Source organism: Rana temporaria, chromosome 2 (assembly GCF_905171775.1).
Source record: "Rana temporaria chromosome 2, aRanTem1.1, whole genome shotgun sequence".
Lineage (NCBI taxonomy): Eukaryota > Metazoa > Chordata > Amphibia > Anura > Ranidae > Rana > Rana temporaria.
This window is the reverse complement of record NC_053490.1, coordinates 470,026,204-470,046,915: the sequence shown is the minus strand read 5'-3', so window position 1 is coordinate 470,046,915 and position 20,712 is coordinate 470,026,204. Positions and strand designations below refer to the sequence as shown.

Sequence of the window (20,712 nt, the reverse complement as noted above, 5' to 3'; positions counted from 1 at the left end):
GCGTTCCTATCCTTCGGTTCGATGATTGACAGCTTGTTAAACAGGTGACGTATAGTGCCGACTCGCAGCTCGGCTATTTCCGGAAATCTGGTGACGCGCGTTGTGCGACAGGTCACCTGTTTCACAAGCCGTCAATCATCGAACCGAAGGATAGGAACGCCCAGTCCCGGAGTCATCAGAACGCGGAAGCCCTGGACCAAATCAGAATATAAAGGTATGTACGAAGAAAAGGGAAAAAAAAGACCTGCCCAAAGTATATGCCCTTACTATGCTTAGTCTAATGTTAAAAATTAGTTTTTAGGGTGAACCTCCACTTTAAGCTGAGCTGTTAAGCGAGGATGTCAATGCTTTTGCTGTGAACTTTGACGTGTTTTTCCTAGTAGCGTGTCAATGAAAGTCAATAGGATTAAGATCAGCTTTAGATGCCATCCTTCAAAATTAAGATTCACATTTTAATGCATTCTTACATTTGGTCTTCATAAAAAGTTAACTTTTGCTATTTTAAAATTTGATTATGTACTCCGCATTGAGACCAGTTTACGTTTGAACCCAGCCCACCAAGAACACAATGATTTTAACTACTTGCCGACCAGCCGCCGTCATTCTACGGCGGCAGGTCGGCTCTCCTGGGCGAGAGCCCGTAGTATAACGCCGGCTCTTTGAGCGGCCACTAGGGGCGCGTGCGCGCTGCCGGAGGGGCGCGCGCCCCCCGCTCGCTCCCGCCTCCCGTGCGTGTGCCCGGCGGGCTCGATCGCCGCCGGGCACCCACGATTGCTCGTTACAGAGCGGGGCCCGGGAGCTGTGTGTGTAAACGCACAGCTCTCGGTCCTGTCAGCGGGGGAAATGCTGATCTTCTGTTCATACAATGTATGAACAGAGGATCAGTGTTTCCCCTAGTGAGGCCACCCCCCCCCCCCCCCCCCACAGTAAGAACACACAGGGACATACTTAACCCCTTCCCCGCCCCCCTGGCATTTTTATAGTAATCCAATGCATTTTTATAGCACTGATCGCTATAAAAATGCCAATGGTCCCAAAAATGTGTCAAAAGTGTCCGCCATAATGTCGCAGTAACGAAAAAAAATCGCTGATCGCCGCCATTACTAGTAAAAAAAATATATTAATAAAAATGCCATAAAAATTCCCCCTATTTTGTAAACGCTATAACTTTTGCGCAAACCAATCAATAAACGCTTATTGCGATTTTTTTTTTAACAAAAAATATGTAGAAGAATACGTATCGCCCTAAACTGAGGAAAAAAAATGTTTTTTTTATATATTTTTGGGGGATATTTATTATAGCAACAAGTAAAAAATATTCATTTTTTTCAAAATTGTCACTCTATTTTTGTTTATAGCGCAAAAAATAAAAACCGCAGAGGTGATTAAATACCACCAAAAGAAAGCTCTATTTGTGGGGAAAAAAGGACGCCAATTTTGTTTGGGAGCCACGTCGCACGACCGCGCAATTGTCCGTGAAAGCCGCGCAGTCCCGAATCGCAAAAAGTGCTCTGGTCTTTGGGCAGCAATATGGTCCGGGGGTTAAGTGGTTAAGGAACAGCGAGTCGATGTTATACTCCCATAGTAGTAGAACACGTCAGACTAGTGTAGAATGAGCCCTAAAAAATGTAAAACCCGTCCTATAAAGAAAACTATCCAGCCTGTTCTAAATCAGGCCGGCCGTAGACTAACACAATGAAATGTCTTTTTTTTTCCGGTATACGCTCTCCTAACCTCATCATCTTTCCTCACTAGTGTGTGATGGCTTTCTGCCCACTAGAGCCTTTGAATCTATGACAGCAGGTTCATTACAGAAATAATACTTAAAAGTAATCTGTCTTTCCTGTTGCTGCATGACAGTGCTCTTCAAGAGTGCTGAGATGAATAATTGAGAATCGCTGGTGGCTCTTGCTGGTGAATAAAAAAAGTTCAGTTGCTGGACTTTGTAAAGGAAAGGCCCTGTCAGTCTGTGATGGTTTATTGCAGGGGGGTGTCAAACTTCATCGCCGGCCGCGTCAGAATTATGGTTGCCCTCAAAGGAAAGGTTGTATCTGTAAGATTATACAAATGTATCTACTCCTTTTTATCATATTAAATAATTGCATCCGCATTAGAATATTATTGGTTTTTAGTAATAACTTAAAGCGGAGGTCCACCCAATTTTTTTTTTTTTTTATAACCACTTCAATACAGGGCTTTAAAACCCACCTCCTTCCTGGGCCTATTCTGGCACTTCTTTCCTACATGTACAAATCATTCTTTTGCTAGAAAATTACTCAGAACCCCCAAACATTATATATGTTTTTTTAGCAGACACCCTAGGGAATAAAATGGCGGTCATTGCAACTTTTTATCTTGCACCGTATTTGCGCAATAATTTTTCAAACCGCTTTTTTTTGTAAAAAAATGGTTTCATAAATTAAAAAATAACAAGACGGTAACGTTCGCCCAATTTTTTGGTAAAATATGAAAGATGAGGTTACGCCGAGTAAATGGATACCTAACTCGTCATGCTTTAAAATTGCGTACACTCATGGAATGGTGCCAAACTTCGTTACTTAAAAATCTTCATAGGCGACACTTTAACATTTTTACAGGTTACCAGTTTAGAGTTACAGAGGAGGTCTAGTGCTAGAATTGTTGCACACGCTCTAACGCACGCGGCGACACCTCACATGTGTGGTTTGAACGACGTTTACATACGTGGGCGGGACTTGCGTGTGCGTACGCTTCTGAGCGCGAGCTACCGGGGACGGGCATTTTAATTTTTTTTATTATTTTTTATTTTACTTATTTATTTATTTTTTACACTTTTTTTTTTACATTTTTTTTTTTTTTTCAATCGCTTTTATTCCTATTACAAGGAATGTAAACATCCCTTGTAATAGGAAATGTGTGTGACAGGTCCTCTTTAAGGAGAGATGCGGGGTCAATAAGACCTCACATCTCTCCTCCAGGCTGGAAAGAATGAGATTGTGAAAAAAAATTCACAGATCTCATTCAAACTAGCCGCAATTGCGGTTTGTTTACTTACGGGGACCCGGGCGTGACGTCATCACATCGCGCCCGGGCCTCCGACGGTCATAGAGATGACTGGTGACCATCTGGTCACCAGTCATCTCTATGGCAAACATCCGGCAGATGGCGATCATCTCTCCGGGCCCCCGATGGCACGGGAGAGCCCGGAGAAGCACCGGATGGCGGCGGGAGGGGACATCCCCCCCTCCCGCCGCCATCCGGCTGTAAGAACGATCTAGCGGCGGAACCAATGAATGGCACCACAACATGTCAACAAATGAAGCATGCTTAGACACATGTTATTGTAACACGCACATTCCTACAGCACATTGATGTAAATCAGCCAGATTAAACACAATTGGTTGCCCTGGACAACAGCTCCAAAATATACAGCCATTTTTTGGCACATGTTTTGAAACCTTGGCTCCATAAAGAGCCTTTATATGTGTACAGACTAACTGCAATCTCTGATTCACCAGCAGGTGGAGCTGCAAGTAAATTCTGAGAATGCAGCTTCTGATGAACTATAAGCTGACAAGTTCATGGACCCGTTTTGTAGGTAGTGGTACCGAAGCAGCTTCTCCCACCCTGCCTTACAGTTGAATATGTACAGTTCCCGGTGCCTTCTCGCTTGTGATGTTTGCAGTGTTACCTCTGCTCTATTCAGTGAATCTATATATTCAGTTTTTTACTTGCCTCTGTAACCGGTCCATCACTGCATTTTCTTCATGTGACTGTCTTACATTCCTTGTACTAAGATCTTAAAACCCAATAATTGTCAAGGTAGAGCTGTAAAAATATTTTGCAACTAAGCTGCCGTTGCCGCTATTAACAGCAATCCATGGAAGATTGCTCTTTGAGGTTGTTTAACCCCTTCCCGCTGACCGCCTCCCAGCCCTTTAAGGGTTCTAAAAGCCGGAAAGCGGAGGTGGGCATTCTGGTCATGTGACCTCTGTGATTGTCACAGTGGTCACTCCCGATAGCTAGTATGCATCAGGAGCTTTCCAGTATCCACCATCTACCACACTGGGAGCATGCTCTCAGCGCTTTAAGTGGTCTACACACGGTCGCATATATGCGGTCGCCCAGCGTGAAGTGAGGAAAGGACTAATAAGTTGGGCTTTAAGGGCACACAGTACCAATAGATGTAGAAAACTAAAAGTTTATTTAGTATGAAATATCATAAAAGTGGAATGACATAAAATCAAAGAAATTAACGAAATTAGGTCAGTAACTAATACCACAACTGTGATTACAACACTATACAATCATATCATATATAGGCTTCATTTAGAGAGCACAGTTACAGGTACAATGTTGAGTTGCATATCCAGTGTAGTATTCCAAAGATTTGGTGAAGAGCTTGCTCTACATGTTACGCGCTTAGCGCTTCCTCAGGAGCATAAGATATTGCATCTAAAAAATAGGTCGCATTGGGGGTAGACAAGCGACAATAGCGTGTTAGCCCCACAGTGGCTGGGCGGACAGACTATATCAAGCCAGCCAGACGTGGGGAAATATTCAACAACACTGATTTGTAAGCATACAGGTGTTCAGACAGTCAAGTGCTGGTGGGCACTAAAAATTCGGATCCAGGGATCTATAGCATGCGGTAATTCAAAATTTCACAGTGCTGGGCTAAACAGGATAGATATTGGCATATGATAGGGCATTCCAAAAGATCCTGGGTATATAAACCCAAGGATATTGTATAGGATTCCCAGAGCTAGTTCCTGCAGCCTGATCAGCAAAGTGAGTACCGCATGTGTCCCCAGGGAAACGATGAAGAGCTCGGCGTCATCGTTTCCCTGGGGACACATGCGGTACTGATTGTATAGTGTTGTAATCACAGTTGTGGTATTAGTTGCTGACCTAATTTCGTTAATTTCTTTGATTTTATGTCATTCCACTTTTATGATATTTCATACTAAATAAACTTTTAGTTTTCTACATCTATTGGTACTGTGTGCCCTTAAAGCCCAACTTATTAGTCCTTTCCTCAATTCTCGCTATTTCGGGGCGTTGGCACATTATATACTAGTGCATTCGCGGTGTCACCACGCGATGTATGCACATTAAAATAGGTCTCTCTTTTACCAAATCGCCCAGCGTGAAGGCCCACACGCTGAGAGGCTGCACATGTGTGTGCGGTCAGCATGAAGAGGTTGATGATGATCACGGAGGCAATGGGGTTGATTTACTAAAGGCAAATATATTGTGCACGGCAGTTGCTCTAAATCTTATTAAAGGAGGGGAAACTCTGCTGATTTCTATCCAATCATGTGCAATCAAAGATGCTGTTTTCATGTGATTTTTGTATTCTTTGCAAAGTGAAACTTCACCTAATTTACAAAGCTCTGGGGCAACACAGTATTTTTGCCTTTAGTAAAGCAGCAATATGGCCATGGTCATACACTGTCCTATAAATGGGACCTAGTGTGTTTTTTTTTTTTTTTTTTTTTTTTTTTGGGGGGGGGGGGGGGGTTGCTGCTTTTTGTCTTAAAAAATAGTAGATGTACAGGTGCATCTCTAAAAATTTGAATATCATCAAAAAGTAAATTTATTTCAGTGATTCAATTCAATAAGTGAAACTCATGTCATATAGATTCATTACACACAGAGTGATATATTTCAAGCATTTCTTTCTTTTAATTTTGATGATTATGGCTTACAGCTAGTGAAAACCCAAGATTCAGTATCTCAGAAAATTGGAATGTTGCATAAGACTAATAAAAAAAAAAGATTTTTAATACAGAAATGTTGGCTTACTGAAAAGTATGTAACTATGCACTCAATACTTGGTCGTGGCTCCTCTTGCATGAATTACTGCATCAATATAGCATGGCATGGAGGCGTTTAGGCTGTGGCACTGTTGAGGTGGTATGGAAGCCAAGGTTGATTTTTATATATTTATATTGTTGGGTCTGGTGTCTCTCATCTTCCTCTTGACAATAGCCAACAGATTCTCTATGGGGTTTAGGTCAGACGCGTTTGCTGGCCAATCAAGCACAGTGATACCATGATCCTTAAACCAGGTATTGGTACTTTTGGCAGTGTGGGCAGGTGCCAAGTCCTGCTGGAGAATAAAATCATTATCTCCATAAAGCTGGTCAGCAGAGGGAAGCATGAAGTGCTCTAGAATTTCCTGGTAGAGGGCTGCGCTGACTTTTGACTTGATAAAACACAGCGGACCAACACCAGTAGATGACATGGCTCCCCAAATCATCACTGCCTGTGGAAACTTCACATTGGACCCCATGCATCTTGGATTCTGTGCCTCTCCAATCTTCCTCCAGACGCTGGGACCTTTAATTCCAAATGAGATGCAAAATTAACTTTCAGCCGAAAAAAGGACTTTGGACCACTGAGCAACAGACCAGTCCTTTCTCTATTTAGCCCGGGTAAGACGCTTTTGACGTTGTCTGGTTCAGTGGCTTGAAACAAGAAATGCGAGAGTTGTAGCCCATGTCCTGAATTCATCACATCTGTGTGTGGGGGCTCTTGAAGCACTGACACCAGCCATAGTCCACTCCTTGTGAATCTCCCCCAAATTCATGAATGGCCTTTGCTTCACAATCCTCTCAAGGCGTTGTTATACCTGTTGCTTGTGCTCCTTTTTCTACCACACTTTTTCCTTCCATTCAACTTTTCATTAATATGCTTGGATACGGCATTCTCTGAACAGCCAGCTTCTTTAGCAATGACCTTTTGTGACTTCTGGACAACTGTCAAGTCAGCAGTCTTCCCCGTGATTGTGTAACCTACTGAACCAGGCTGAGAGACCATTTAAAAGCTCAGGAAACCTTTACAGGTGTTTTGCGTTAATTGGCTGATTAGAGTGTGACACAATGAGTCTACAGTATTGAACTTTTCACAGTATTCAAATTTTCTGAGATACAGAACTTTGGGTTTTCACTAGCTGTAAGCCGTAATCATCAATATTAAAAGCAAGAAATACTTTGACTTTATCACTCTGTGTGTAATAAAACTATATAATATGAGTTTCACTTTTTGGATTGAATTACTGAAATAAATTAACTTTTTGATGATATTTAATTTTTTGGAGATGCGCCTGTAAGCATCCATATAGCCAGCCCTAGGGGTGCAACGAATCGTCACTGATCCGAACGGGTCACTCCGTTCGGATCGGCACACCACGCGATCCGCGGAGCGCTACGGAGCCTTGGCCATAGGAAAGTCCCCGGCTTCGGCCTAGCTCCGGAGCGGCGGCCATCTTGCTCCACCCTAACCAATTGCAGTGATTACTAGTGTGGGGGCAATGTTAAACTGGCTATTATTGCAGTGACTAGTGTGGGGGCAATGTTAAACTGGAACAGTGATGGTGATGACGAGTGGGGGACAATGGTGGACATTACAGTGACGAGTGGGGGGCAATGGTGGACATTACCATATAGAGCCATTGGCCCAGCTAGAGCCCAGACTTGAATCCGTCTTTTTTTTTCATAATTTTTTTTTTTTTTGCTGATCCGAAAATGATCCGATCCGAGGATCGATCCGATCCGTGAGTTTTTTGATCCGTTGCACCCCTAGCCAGCCCTAAGGTTAATATGCCAAATCCATCACAGCAAGTGTATATATAAAAGTGCAGTGCTTGAATGACCCAACACTAATGTGATGCCAAATACACACAAATCATTCAATAAGTGAAAACCCAAAAATGTGGTTACCGTGTATCTTGATTCAAACATTGAAAATACATTTTTTTTTTTAATCTGTGCGAAAGACAACGCTGACTCCAACAGTTCAAAGAAATATATGGTGCTTTTCCTTTAAATAAACACCCAGATATGTCAAGTGATCTCCAGAATTTTCACTGTGCTTACCACCACCAGCACACCGCACTCACCAGAATGTATGGCTGCATAAGTTCTAGGCCACATGCAGGCTCTATAACATGGGTGCTCCAGCTACAAGTCCTATCATGCCTCTGCATTTGGGAGTCATGCTTGTAGCTGTCAACCTTGCAATGTCTCATGGGACTTGTAGTTCTGCCAGAGCTGGAGGGCAACAGGTTGAGTATGCTTGCTCCAAACAGTCTTTCATGCTAGGAGCTGTCCCTTTAAGACGATGTCCCTCTGGTATTACCATCAAACTGGACTATCATTTTCCAGAGACAACAGGTAAGTGGTGCAGCTGTATGGAACAAATGCTCACAAGCCAGAGCCAAATGGAGTACTCATCGTGTAGTATTTATTGTAAAAATCTGACATACAAAGAGGTATAATAGAAAACACAATCAACCAAGACTTACAAATATGGCTGCTGTATACAGACCATGGAGCGGCATGATGTCTGCACAAGCAAGTGGTTAGCACAGTGGAAATTCTGCAGAGCACTTGAGATATCTGGATGCTGATTTAAACCCATGTTATAGAGCCTGTATGTGGCCTAGACTTTATGCAGCCATACATTCTGGTGAGTGCAGTGTGCTTGGTGGTGGTTATCAGTGAAAATTCTGGAGAGCACTTGAAATCTCTGAATGTCTATTTAAAAGGAGAAGCACCATATGTTTCCTTTAACTGTTGAGTCACTATTTTCTTTTTCACAGACTAAAGCCCCATACACACTATCCGTTTTCCTGCTGGTTTTCTCTTCAGGTTTACCAAAACCATGTAGTACAAGGACCTGCCTGATTGCATTCAAATTGAAACGCTTAAGGTTTGACCTCATATTAGATGGTTTTGGTAAACCTGAAGAGAAAACCATCAGGAAAACTGATAGTGTGTATGGGGCTTAAAAAGTATTTTCAGTTTATGAATGAAGATACGGTACATGTTTACCACATTTTTGGGTTTTCACTTATTGCATGATTAGATGTGTGTATTTGGTATCACATTGGTGTTATGACGTTTTTAACCACTTGCTACCGGCTGGACGTCCTCTGCTTTGTGGTGGTATATCTGAATGATGCCTGCAGCCACAGGCATCATTCAGATATTGCCGTTTTCAGCTGGCGATTCCCTACCGTAAGAATGATCATAGCGGCGGGTCAGCAGCTTGATCGTTCTTGGCGGTGAGAGGGGATGTCCCGCCCTCTGGTGCTTCTACCGACTCACCGCTGCAATCGGTGAGTCGGAGAGCGGATCCACCGGCCCCCGGATGTCCACCGTAGAGATTTCCGGTGGATCAGATGGTCGCCGGAGTCTCTATGATTGTTGGAGGCCGGGCGTGATGTTATGACGTTATGCCCGGCCTCTGCATTAAAAAAAGAACGGGGCCACCTTGGCTGGGAAGCCGTGATCGTTTTTTTTTATTTTAGGCTTGTCAGCCTAGAGGTGAGATATGGGGTCTTATTGACCCCACATCTCGCTGTAAAGAGGTCCTGTCATGCCATATTCATATTACAAGGTATGTTTACATTCCTTGTAATAGGAATAAAAGTGATCAAAACTTTTTTTTTTTTTTTAAAGTGCCCCTGTCCACACTAGCTTGCACGCAGAAGCAAACGCATACGTAAGTCCAGCCCACATATGATAACGGTGTTGAAACTACACATGTGAGGTGTCGCCACAAACGTTGGAGCGAGAGCAATAATTCTAGCCCTAGATTTCCTCTGTAACTCAAAACATGTGACAAGTAAAACACTTTAAAGCATCGTCTATGGGGATTTTTAGGTACCAAAGTTTGGCGCCATTCCACGAGCATGTGCAATCTTGAAGTGTGTCAAATGCAAAAAAATTGGGTTAACTTTACTGTTTTTTAAAACGCGTTTGAAAAATTGCTGCACAAATGCCGTGCAAGATAAAAAGTTGTAATGAATCTCTCTATCTCTCTATGTCTCTGTCTCTGTCATGTTTGGGGGTTCTGTGTAATTTTCTAGCAAAAAAAATATATTTACATGTAGGAGAGAAATGTCAGAATTGGCCTGGTGGGCAGGTGGTTAAAGTGGAGGTTCACCCAAAAAATAAATTTTTTAAATTAGATTGGGCCTAATTACGGGAAGCAGAATCGGGTGTTTTTTTGTTTGTTTTTTTAAATCAAGGCAGTACTTACCGTTTTAGAGATAGATGTTCTCCGTGGCTTCCGGGTATGGACTGCGGGACTGGGCGTTCCTATTTGATTGACAGCCTTCCGACCGTCGCATACTTGCGCGTCGCGAGTTTCCGAAAGTAGCCGAACGTCGGTGCGCAGGCGCCGTATAGAGCCGCACCGACGTTCGCCAATTCGTGACGCGCTGTATGCGACCGTCGGAAGGCTGTCAATCAAATAGGAACGCCCAGTCTCGAAGACCATATCCGGAAGCGGCGGAGAACATCGCTCTCTAAAACGGTAAGTACTGCATTCATTTAAAAAAAACACACCCTATTCTCGGTGAACCCCCGCTTTAAGCTCTGCACCTTTTTATTTATATCCTTTTTTTTTTTTTCAATAAGTGAGGCTTACCACACACTATATTTTTCTGTTCATGGATCCAGTTTTACAACGCACCTAATAGTAGCAGATGTAAATATCAATTTTATATATGTATGTAGAAAGCAAAATTTTATTTCAGGTTAGTGAAAATGCAATAGGCCAGCGTCTGCTTTTGAGGAACAAAACTGTGTTCGCTGCCATGATATACGAGACGCATTACAAGAGGCATAAAGTGCAGAACAGAGGAAGGAGCCAGTTGATTCACAGCAATTTTGTAATACTCTGTCAGGCTACTGATGTCATATAAAAAGTCTGCAATAAAAGGTACTTATGGGATATGAACTGAGACAAATTAGGACGCAGTAAAGAACAGACACAAAGCGGAGAAAAAAAAGACAAACAAAATTAATTTTGAGCAAAGAAAATATCAGTGCTTTGATTTTGCTGTCAGGGGAGAAGAGGGACTTTGAAAGAGATTTAAACATCAAAGCATCTGACAGAAACAATTTACTTGATGTTTCGAGTTTTCATCCACCAATGACCATTAGGAGGCTGACCTGCAGTCACCCCTCCCGGAGAGGGAGGATGAGGGCCACAGATACAGGAATGAAATGGAGGGAAAAATGAGACTGACAGAGAGGATGTAATTGAAGAAGTCCTGACATGACACTTTAGAAAATAATGGGGTTTGATAGGCAGGAATGTCTCGGATAATAATCATCCACAACATGGGGGAAAATATGCAGCGGTGCTTGTTTCTGCATACTAAACCTGTCTGCAGATTGTTAAAGGTACAGCAAGGCTTTGTGTGAAGGTTGACGGACCGGTTTGCAATGCAGTTAGAGAGTCCAACCTAAAATTCTGGTTATGTCACTTAAAAATGATCAAACATCCACATCAGAAATTTAGACATTTTAAAAATATTAAAATAAAAAGCACATTTATACCAAAATGTTTTTATTTTTTTATTTTTCAACCACTTCCATGTAGGGCACTTTCACCCCCTTGCTGCCCAGACCAATGGTTAGCTTTCAGCGCTGTCCCACTTTGAGTGACAATTGCATGGTCATGCTACTGTACCCATATTACATTTTTATATTTATTTTTTTTCCCCACAAATGGAGCTTTCTTTTGGTGTCATTTGATCACCACTGGGTTTTTATTTTTTGCTAAACAAATTAAAAAAGACCATCTTTTTTTTTTTTCTTTGTTGGTTATAAAATGTTGTAGAGAAGTACGTTTTCTCCTTCACTGATGAGCAGGTGGCGATGATGGGCACTGATGGGCAGCACTGATGAGGAGGCACTGACTGGCATTACTGATGGGCACTGATTGACATTTTTAAAAATTTTCACTGATTGGCATCTGTTGTGGGCACCTGTGATGCAGGCTGAGCTGATTATTAGCGCAGACCCTTCCCTGCCCCTCCTGTCAGGAGAGGCGCTGATTGGCTCTCCTCTGCTCGCGCCTTGTCATTGCGAACTGAGGAAAGCTGATTACCGGTAATTTAGCTGCTAAATATTACCCACTTTGAGCCCATCGAATAACTAGACATGGAAACATGGAATGTCCACGTACAGTGTAAAAAATGTATACTGTATGCATGTTATAAAAAATAAATAAAAAATCCAATATTTAAAATAACGTAATTTCATACAAAATACCAGGTGCATTAAATAAGAATTGTAGATCTTAATATTTTAAACCTAGATGCATTGGTTGGACCCAGGGCATGCTGCATCAAGAGGTGGGTGTAGCCATATTGCACTAACAATGCCTTACCATTAGTGTGTTATGAACAGGGTTCAGGAGTGCGCTGCTTACAGGGTGCAGGGTTCAGGAGTGCGCAGCTTAAAGGGTGCATCGTTCAGGAGTGTGCTGCATACAGAGCTCACCCTAACATAAATAGCATGATGTTTTCCCTTTTTGGGTCAGGTCATTGGAAATGGGGATCTTCACCCCATCATCCTGTGTTCTGTTGCACATAAAAAGGTTCCAGTTAGATTGTCTTACTGACGGAAGGATAAAGCATGGGCTTCCTTGGTGCAAGGGTTGGCAATCAGGGAGGATTACCAGTTCATGAAATCAACTGAAGCAAATTTCACAAACTCGGCCACTCCAGGGTTTTCATTGGTTTAGCTTGGATCACTAATACCGCGTACACACGATCAGTCCATCCGATGAGAACAGTCGGATGGACCGTTGTCCTAGGTTAACCGATGAAGCTGACTGATGGTCCGTCGCGCCCACACACCATAGGTTAAAAACCCAGTCGTGTCAGAACGCGGTGACGTAAAACACAACGACGTGCTGAAAAAAACCGAGGTTCAATGCTTCCAAGCATGCGTCGACTTGACTGAGTATGCGTGGATTTTTAACCGATGGTTGTGCCTACTAACGATCGGTTTTGACCTATCGGTTAGGAATCTATCAGTTAAATTTAAAGCAAGTTGGCTTTTTTTTAACCGATGGTTAAATAACCTATGGGGCCCACACACGATCGGTTTTGACCGAGGAAAACGGTCCATCAGACCGTTGTCATCTGTTTAACCTATCGTGTGTACGAGGCCTAAAGGTACACAACTCATTCCTGATGAGCTGCTGGGGAAGCTGACAATCACGGCAGTAGCCGGCACTACTACAGAGATACCTGCAAGCTTCTGGATCCTGTGCCGAGGGGCTTCACAGGTGGGGTCACTCGCTCAGCGATTGGATGAGGTGGAGAAGAGGGGTTGGTGACGTCACAATCTCCGCCTCATTAAATGGGAGAACTTGTATCCATAAAATTAATAATACAAGAACTCCTTTTATTCATAATAATACAACGCATTCTGTAAACGGTGACCCTCTGTGGTCAGTTTGCAGCAGGACCCAGAAGATCACGGCCATCTCTGTTGCAGTGCAGACTATTACAATAATTATTTACTTCCTCAGCAAGCCTGCCAGATCTGAGATATGCATACTTGCATTGGTCCAAGATGAACAAATAGAAGTATGCAATAAAGATCCTACCTGGCGTTTAGCTATAAAGATATACTGAATGTATTTGTGTTTTTTCTATATTTAACAAAAGAAAACAAGGTAACCTTTAAATACAGATACTAATTACTGTATGTGTGTTATTCCACAAGCCAATGTCTCTGAAGCTCCTTGGCTTGCATACACACGTCACAAGTTCTCTGAACTTTCATCCGTCAAGAACGCTGTGACATACAACACTACGACGAGCCGAGAAAATTAAGTTCAATGCTTCCGAGCATGCGTTGGAATTTTGCACGTCGGAATTGCTACAGAAGATAGGAATTTTTTCCGTTGGAAAATTTGAGAACCGGCTCTCCATCTTTTGTTGGCGGAAATTCCGACAGCAAAAGTCAGATGGAGCTTACACACGGTCTGAATTTCCGTTCAAAAGCTCACAACAGACTTTTGCTGTCGAAAATTTCCGATCGTGTGTACGGGGCATTAGTTTACCTTTTCATAAAAGGTGAACGAACACTCTGCATATTCCCCGGTCCCTCAGTCTCTGCTGTACTTGCCACCATAGGTGATGAGCGCTTCTCCATCTTTCTGCAGGGATTCTGGGGTGGATATGAGTGATTCCGATTGGTTAAAGCGTCAGCACTGCCCAAGCCGATTCATCCCGGAAGCCCTACAAAAAGAAAGGGAAGATGAGCAGGGATTTCAAATTCCTGGACTGCTACCTAGATTGCATGAGCTAATAACCCACAGAGGGAAGTACGAAGGGGAAGGTGTAGGGCAGAGGTAGGCAACCTGGGGCCCTTCAGCTGTTGAAGAGCTACAAGTCCCATCATGCCTCTGGGAGTAATTGTAACTGCCAGCCTTGCAATGCCTCATGGGAAATGTAGTTCCACAACAGATGGAGGGCTACTGGTTGCCTACCCCTTGTGTAGGGTGTTGGTTCGAATCTCAGCCCTTTCCTGGTGAGCTATGCATGGGCAGGCTGATTGCTGAATGTACCAAGTTGATCGATCAGCTTGGGTACAACCAGCCTGCCAAATCTTACATGTGCTAGTAGAGCTGCACGATTAATCGCAGAGAGAATCGCGATCTCGATTCTCCCCGCCTGCGATCTCCCCGTGGGATGACCTGCGATTCTTATATGTCACCGCCATTCCACGTAACCGGCGTGGAACGCAAATGCCGCCGACATCGGGACAGACGTGAGCAGCCTGGACTTCTCTCACAGTTCAATACAACTCTAGTGTGTATCCATGCGCCACCCAGTGGTTGCCGGCGGTATGCTTCTGATGCATTTATCTTTCTCACAGTTCTGTACAACTGTGTGTATCCATGCGCCACCCAGTGGTTGCCGGCGGTACTGCTTCTGATCTATAAAAAACAGACCAGTGATATGTCTATATTGTTAAAGACCATATAACACCTATGAAAAAAGCAAAATCAAAGTTTGATTCTGCTTTTTTCAAAGGAGTTATATGGTCTTTAACATTAAAGACATATCACTGGTCTGTTTTTTATATATTCGTATTTTCAAATAAATGGCAGGTTTATTTATTTGGGGGGGGGGGGGGTTTTGGGAATCGTGAGAGAATTGTGATCTTTAGTCTAAGCAAAAGAATTGCGATTCTCATTTTGACCAGAATCGTGCAGCCCTATGTGCTAGCAATAATCACTGTCTTTTCCTGCGGGGGGGGGGGGGGGGGTGAAAATTACTTGGCAGGGGGATTGCCCTTGCCCATGGTTGGAAATTCGCACCATGTATGACCCAAAATCTCAGTGTGCAGTATAGGCTCTGCCATTTCACAATTGAAAGACAAGGGTCTGAGAGTTCAGGCTTTCTGTACAGCCTAATCCCAGCTCTACTTACCTACTGGCCTGCAACCAACCAAAGTAATCTGTCTAACATTATGCGTAAAAAACGGGTTTCGTTTGCACACATTTGAAAATGCATGCGTAAGCTACAGAGCCTCTTCACGGAATACTGCTGAGGGGATGCACTGGACACCTTCGCTGCCACTGTGCTACATGCTGGGTGTCCAGTGTGCCCCTTTACGGAGGGGTGGGCTCCCTCCAGGCTTACCTGCCCTCTGCTATCCATTATAATGCATGTGCTTCCACTGTGGAGGCTCTCAAAATTTAGAGTTAAAACTGCAGATAAAACTGGGGTGCAGTGAAGTGGCTCTGTAGCTTACGCATGTATTTGTAAATGTGTGCAAACTAAACCCCTATTTTTAACGCATACTGTTAGGTTAATTCGGTTGGTTGCAGACTGGTTGGTAAGTAGAGCTGGGAATTTTCTTTGTTTTTGTTTGACATACGTTGCCCTTCCATGTGCGCCTTACTGCAAAGACCAGTTATAGGTGGGGGCAGGGGTCTTTTTTTTTTTCTGCGCAGCCTGGACATATGATCCAATGGGGCTCCGCAAAGCCTGGATTGATTGGAAGATTAACGCAGGTAATTTAAACTAAATAAATGGGAAAACCTGTAATGGCAGAAATATGGGAGATCTCTGTTTGCAGTACATTCTCTCTTGCTCATGTAAATATTTGAAGGTAAAAGTGGCCTGAAATTGATCCTTTCTTTCCATACCTCTATGCTGTCTGCTTTTGGACCACGCAGAGTCATGGCCGGCTTAATGGACTGTTTTATTTGCTTCCCTCTCAGTCACGATGCCCAACTATGTGTGTCCTCAGGCTTGTATAGATATGCTGTCAGCTGCACACACGCCTGCACCGTAGATCAAACTTCTTCTCCTGTGCACTTGACAAACTATTGATGGATAATGTATTTTGTCAAGCACCGTTCTCTGGATGCACAATCTGTTCTTGTATGCTGGCCTGCCACTGGCGTTGGAGCTGCAATACTCTGCATAGAAAGGAAACATCAAAGTATATTGCAGAGGATATTCTGCTACTTCCCACTATTGTGCTTTGAAGATAATAATGACCCATATATATATATGGCATTTCCTATTCATTAATGAACAAGCCTGCAGATTTACGGGCCAGCCTTCAGCTTATTAGCATTTGTGGATGTGTAGGATGTAAACGGACACTCCCTGGAAGTGTTCTTGTTAAATATCACACAGTTATACTTATTGAGGGATACTGGCTTTTTAGCTTTCAAAATATGTGCAATTTTCTCCTAATGTATCTGGTTCTGTTTCTGCTACTTAGTGGGTATATTATATGGATGGTAATGTACCGTATTTATCGCGGTATAACGCGCTCTGGCGTATACCGCGCACCCCCAAAGTGGCCCCCAATCCTGTGGGAAAAAAAGATTTTTTGTTTTTTTGTACTTACAGTTTTGATGTCTTGCGCGGCGTCCATCTGCGGCCTCGTCGGGTCCGGCGTCCTTCTGCGGCTTCGGGTGTCCTCTTCAGCGGGTCCGTCTTCGGCGGGTCCGGTGTCCATCTTCGGCGGGTCCGGTGTCCATCTTCGGCGGGTCCGGTGTCCATCTTCGGCGGGTCCGGTGTCCATCTTCGGCGGGTCCGGCGTCCTTCGGCGGCGTCCTCCCACTCGTTTCCCGCCACGACTTTGAATACTGCGCCCGCATATAGCGAGCGCAGTACACTCGTGAATCTTCGGGCAGGCTCGGGCGCCTCTCGCACTGACGTCCTGTACGCTCAGGACGTCAGTACGAGAGGCGCCGAGACTGCCCGAAGATTCACGAGTGTACTGCGCTCGCTATATGCGGGCGCAGTATTCAAACTCATGGCGGGTATCGGCGTATATCGCGCACCCACGATTTTGCCCTGATTTTCAGGGCAAAATAGTGCGCGGTATACGCCGATAAATATGTAAGTAGAAGAATGTTTCAGCATTTACAAGTATGAGAGATCAGATTTACAGTATTGGGACATACCGTATATACTCGAGTATAAGCCGACCGGCATATAAGCCAAGGCACCTAATTTTACTACAAAAAAAACTGGGAAAACGTATTGACTCGAGTATAAGCCTAGGGTGTCCATCTGCATGCCTCACTGTGTACATGCCTCACTGTGTACATGCCTCACTGTGTACATGACTAGACTGACGCTTAACATAGGAGTCCATGGAAGGGGAGCCCAGCTTTGAAAAATCGGTGCTCCCCAGCCGTAGGTCCCCCAGACAACAAACTTTGCACAATTGTAGAGGAGAAATGGGGCTATATGTGTGCCAATTTCCGGGTCCAGGGGTCCTACAACCGGCCAGTACCGGGTCCCCAAAATCACCAGAGAAATTATCGTTTAACATAGGAGTCTATGGAAGGGGTGCCCGGATTTGAAAAATCGGTGCTCCCCGGCCGTAGGTCCCCTGGACAACAAACTTTGCACACTTGTAGAGGAAGAGTGGGGCTACATGTGTGCCAAGTTTGGTACCGGGTCCCCAAAGTCCGGGAGATCAGACACAAAAAGGTGACTCGAGTATAAGCCAAGGGGGGCATTTTCAGCACAAAAAAATGTGCTGAAAAACTCGGCTTATACTCGAGTATATACGGTAGTTATAGTTGGTCGCATTCAACTGGACTTGTTCTGCAATGTTGAAGACGTTTCAGCACTAATCCAAGTAGCTGGCGTCATTCGCACTAGCGGTTGGGGGCTTTTACCACCCCCCAACCGCTCCCCCTTTAGCTGCAGAGGCTACAGTCTGGGTTAATTGCAAAGCACCAGGGCTGCAGCAGGAATTGTACTACCCTGTTGCTTTGAATGTGCACTACCCCCTGCCGAATGCGACCCATTCAAGTAAATGCGCCCACATTGCAATTGCCCTGCAACCATGTGCAATACATGCGGTTATAGTGCACTGGTGCAGGATTTAGGGGTTACGGCAGGCATTGAGGAGGCAATACAATGGATGTGCCATTGAAGCCAGGAACATCACTACTCCAGGCTTTACTAGCCATTGTCGGAGCATTTTCTCCTCTCCCCTGCAGCTGCTGCTGGCTGACACAGGAGATCATGTTACTGGACAGGAACGGCCTCAAAATGGCTACGTATAGAATGCATTAAGATAAAAAATAAATAAAAAACCTTCCTGCCCTTAGAAACCATTTTAAGCTTTGACAAAAACCTGGAAGCTGATTGTTTTCTATGCAGAGCTGCACCAGATTTAGCACTCTCCAGTTTTAGTAAATCAAGGACACAGAATTAAACAAAATCAAAACACAAATCAGGCCATGGATTCAGCACAATATGATTGCATAATATATTTATATATTAACCTCCCGGTATTTTAATTCCTATTAAGGAAGGTTTCTACATTTAAAACCAAATGATTGTGCTTGTATAATACATGATTATATGACAGTTTATTGCATGCTCAGCATGTCTTTTTTCATCTAAAATATAAAGAAATCCATCACTGTCTACAGGATTCTCCCAAGGCTGCCGCACATTTTATTCAATGGAAAACAGTGATAACAACGCTCCAGTTGTTGTTGTGAATTAAAGTGCGCAGTCCTCAAATTTTTATCTAGGTAATGAATTGTTTTATGCTACTATTGTTGGGTCAAACCAAGAAAATGGAGTACACAAAAGGATTAAAATTGCTTATTTTCAGCAAAGCATAGAAGGTTTTGATCAGTCTGCAGTAGTTTTTTATTTCTACCCCTTAATGACAAGGTAAAACAAACCTTAAAGAGGAAGTTCACCTTTACAGAAAATTCTGTAAGGTGAACTTACATAGGACGCCCTCCTCATACACCCCCCCCCCCCCAGTCCGCTGACCTGGATTGCGGCACTCTCCCATTCTGAACCCCGGTATAGCTGCATCACAGGGGTCCGGGGCTTAGAAATCCAAAACGTACCCTGTTGGAGGGATGTTTTGGAGCATTCAAATTGGTCTGCGCTGTCACAGGGGTGGTACAGACCAATCAGAGCCCGTCCTGTCAACGGGGAAGAAGACGCGTGAATGCCGAGGGGATTTCTAAGCTCTGGAGCCCTGATGCGACTATACCGGGGCTCAGAACGGGAGATCGCCACGCAACAGGTAAGCGGGACCGGGGGGGGGGGGCAAGGAGGGGGTCCTGTGCAAGTTTACCTTACCATTTTTTTCTGTAAAGGTGAACTTTTACTTTATAGGAGAATTATGGCCAAAGCTCTTTTGGCCATACTTGTTCTGTAGGTCACAGGAGTGCACTTTGTTCTGCACTCCTATGATTCAGATTCAGCTGGTCCAGGTTTTGGAGAGATCCCAACTTTAAAGTCTGGATCCACCCTGATGCCTGGTTCGGCAGCTGGCTCAACCTCTATGCATGATGCTCCTGCCCCCTCCACAGCCCGGCGCTCCGGTGAGCACTGGAGGGGCAGAGAACCGGCGACTGACAGTCTGACTCTCACTGAAGAACGAGAGCTTAGTGATCATCATTCTTTGATCTTTTAGTTCTCGGTCTTAGTGGCGGCGGAGGAAGATGCAGCATCGGATCAATGCTGCATCCACTTAGGTGAATATGTGTATTTGTTATTTTTAATTATTGCACTTCTCTTTTTAATGCTCAAAACTTTGGTATGTACATGTATTCGCAAAGACTTGTGTATCCAGGAGTATTATACCTTGTTTGTAGGCCTTCATTTTCTGGTAAATCCTAAATGATCTCTCCTGATTTATTTTATTTTTTCTTTAACTGTATATTTCTTGCCATTGCCATACCAACCACCAAAAAACAACCCAAAATAAACTCTTCCTCTACCATAGATTGTTTTTTAGTAGGATTTAGAAGCAATATGCCCTGTTTGTCTTAAAAAAAAAACGGTTTGGTATAGTACGCTCTGTGTGAACTAGGCTATACTCATATGTGACAGCACAGCATAAGGAATATTTTGGCTAGAGTTAAAGCATAATTTAAAACCCTAACATTGAACTTCTCTAATTTGATCCCTTTTGGTTGGTCGAATATACTGTTGAAAATTATTTGTTTTTATCCATGTAAAAAGAAACTTGTGGATCGGGGGTGCTCAACCTTTTGAAGAGCGAGGGCCACTTAACTGGTTTGGTAACAGTTTGCGGGCCAAAATGAACTTTGGGGTTTTACTACCCCCTAAACCGGAAATGTTAACGAGCCCATACTGTTCTGAGCCCCCTATAAGGCTGCTTTCACACTGATGTGCTGCAATTTACCCACAGCGCAGATGCAGAGCAGTGCACCTGCAGCTTTCCTGTGGGTTAGCTGCACTCTGCCATAGAATTCTATTACATCTTTTGGGTGCGGTGCACTTTCAAAAAGCACACCGAACCCGCAGGAAATAATAGAAGTCTATGGCTCAGTGCAGCTATCCTGCAGAAAAGCCGCAGGTGCACTGCGCTGTACCCACGGATCAGTGTGAAATGAACCTAATAACCTTTTTATTTAAGTGCT

At 43.8% G+C, this 20,712-nt stretch overlaps 1 protein-coding gene across 2 annotated transcripts in view; it reads left to right on the top strand.

Moving 5' to 3' along the window:
- The window catches only part of ARL6 (ADP ribosylation factor like GTPase 6), a 113,971-nt gene that overhangs the window by 54,055 nt on the left and 39,204 nt on the right, over positions 1 to 20,712 (top strand). The gene's annotated exons all lie outside the window — the stretch shown is intronic.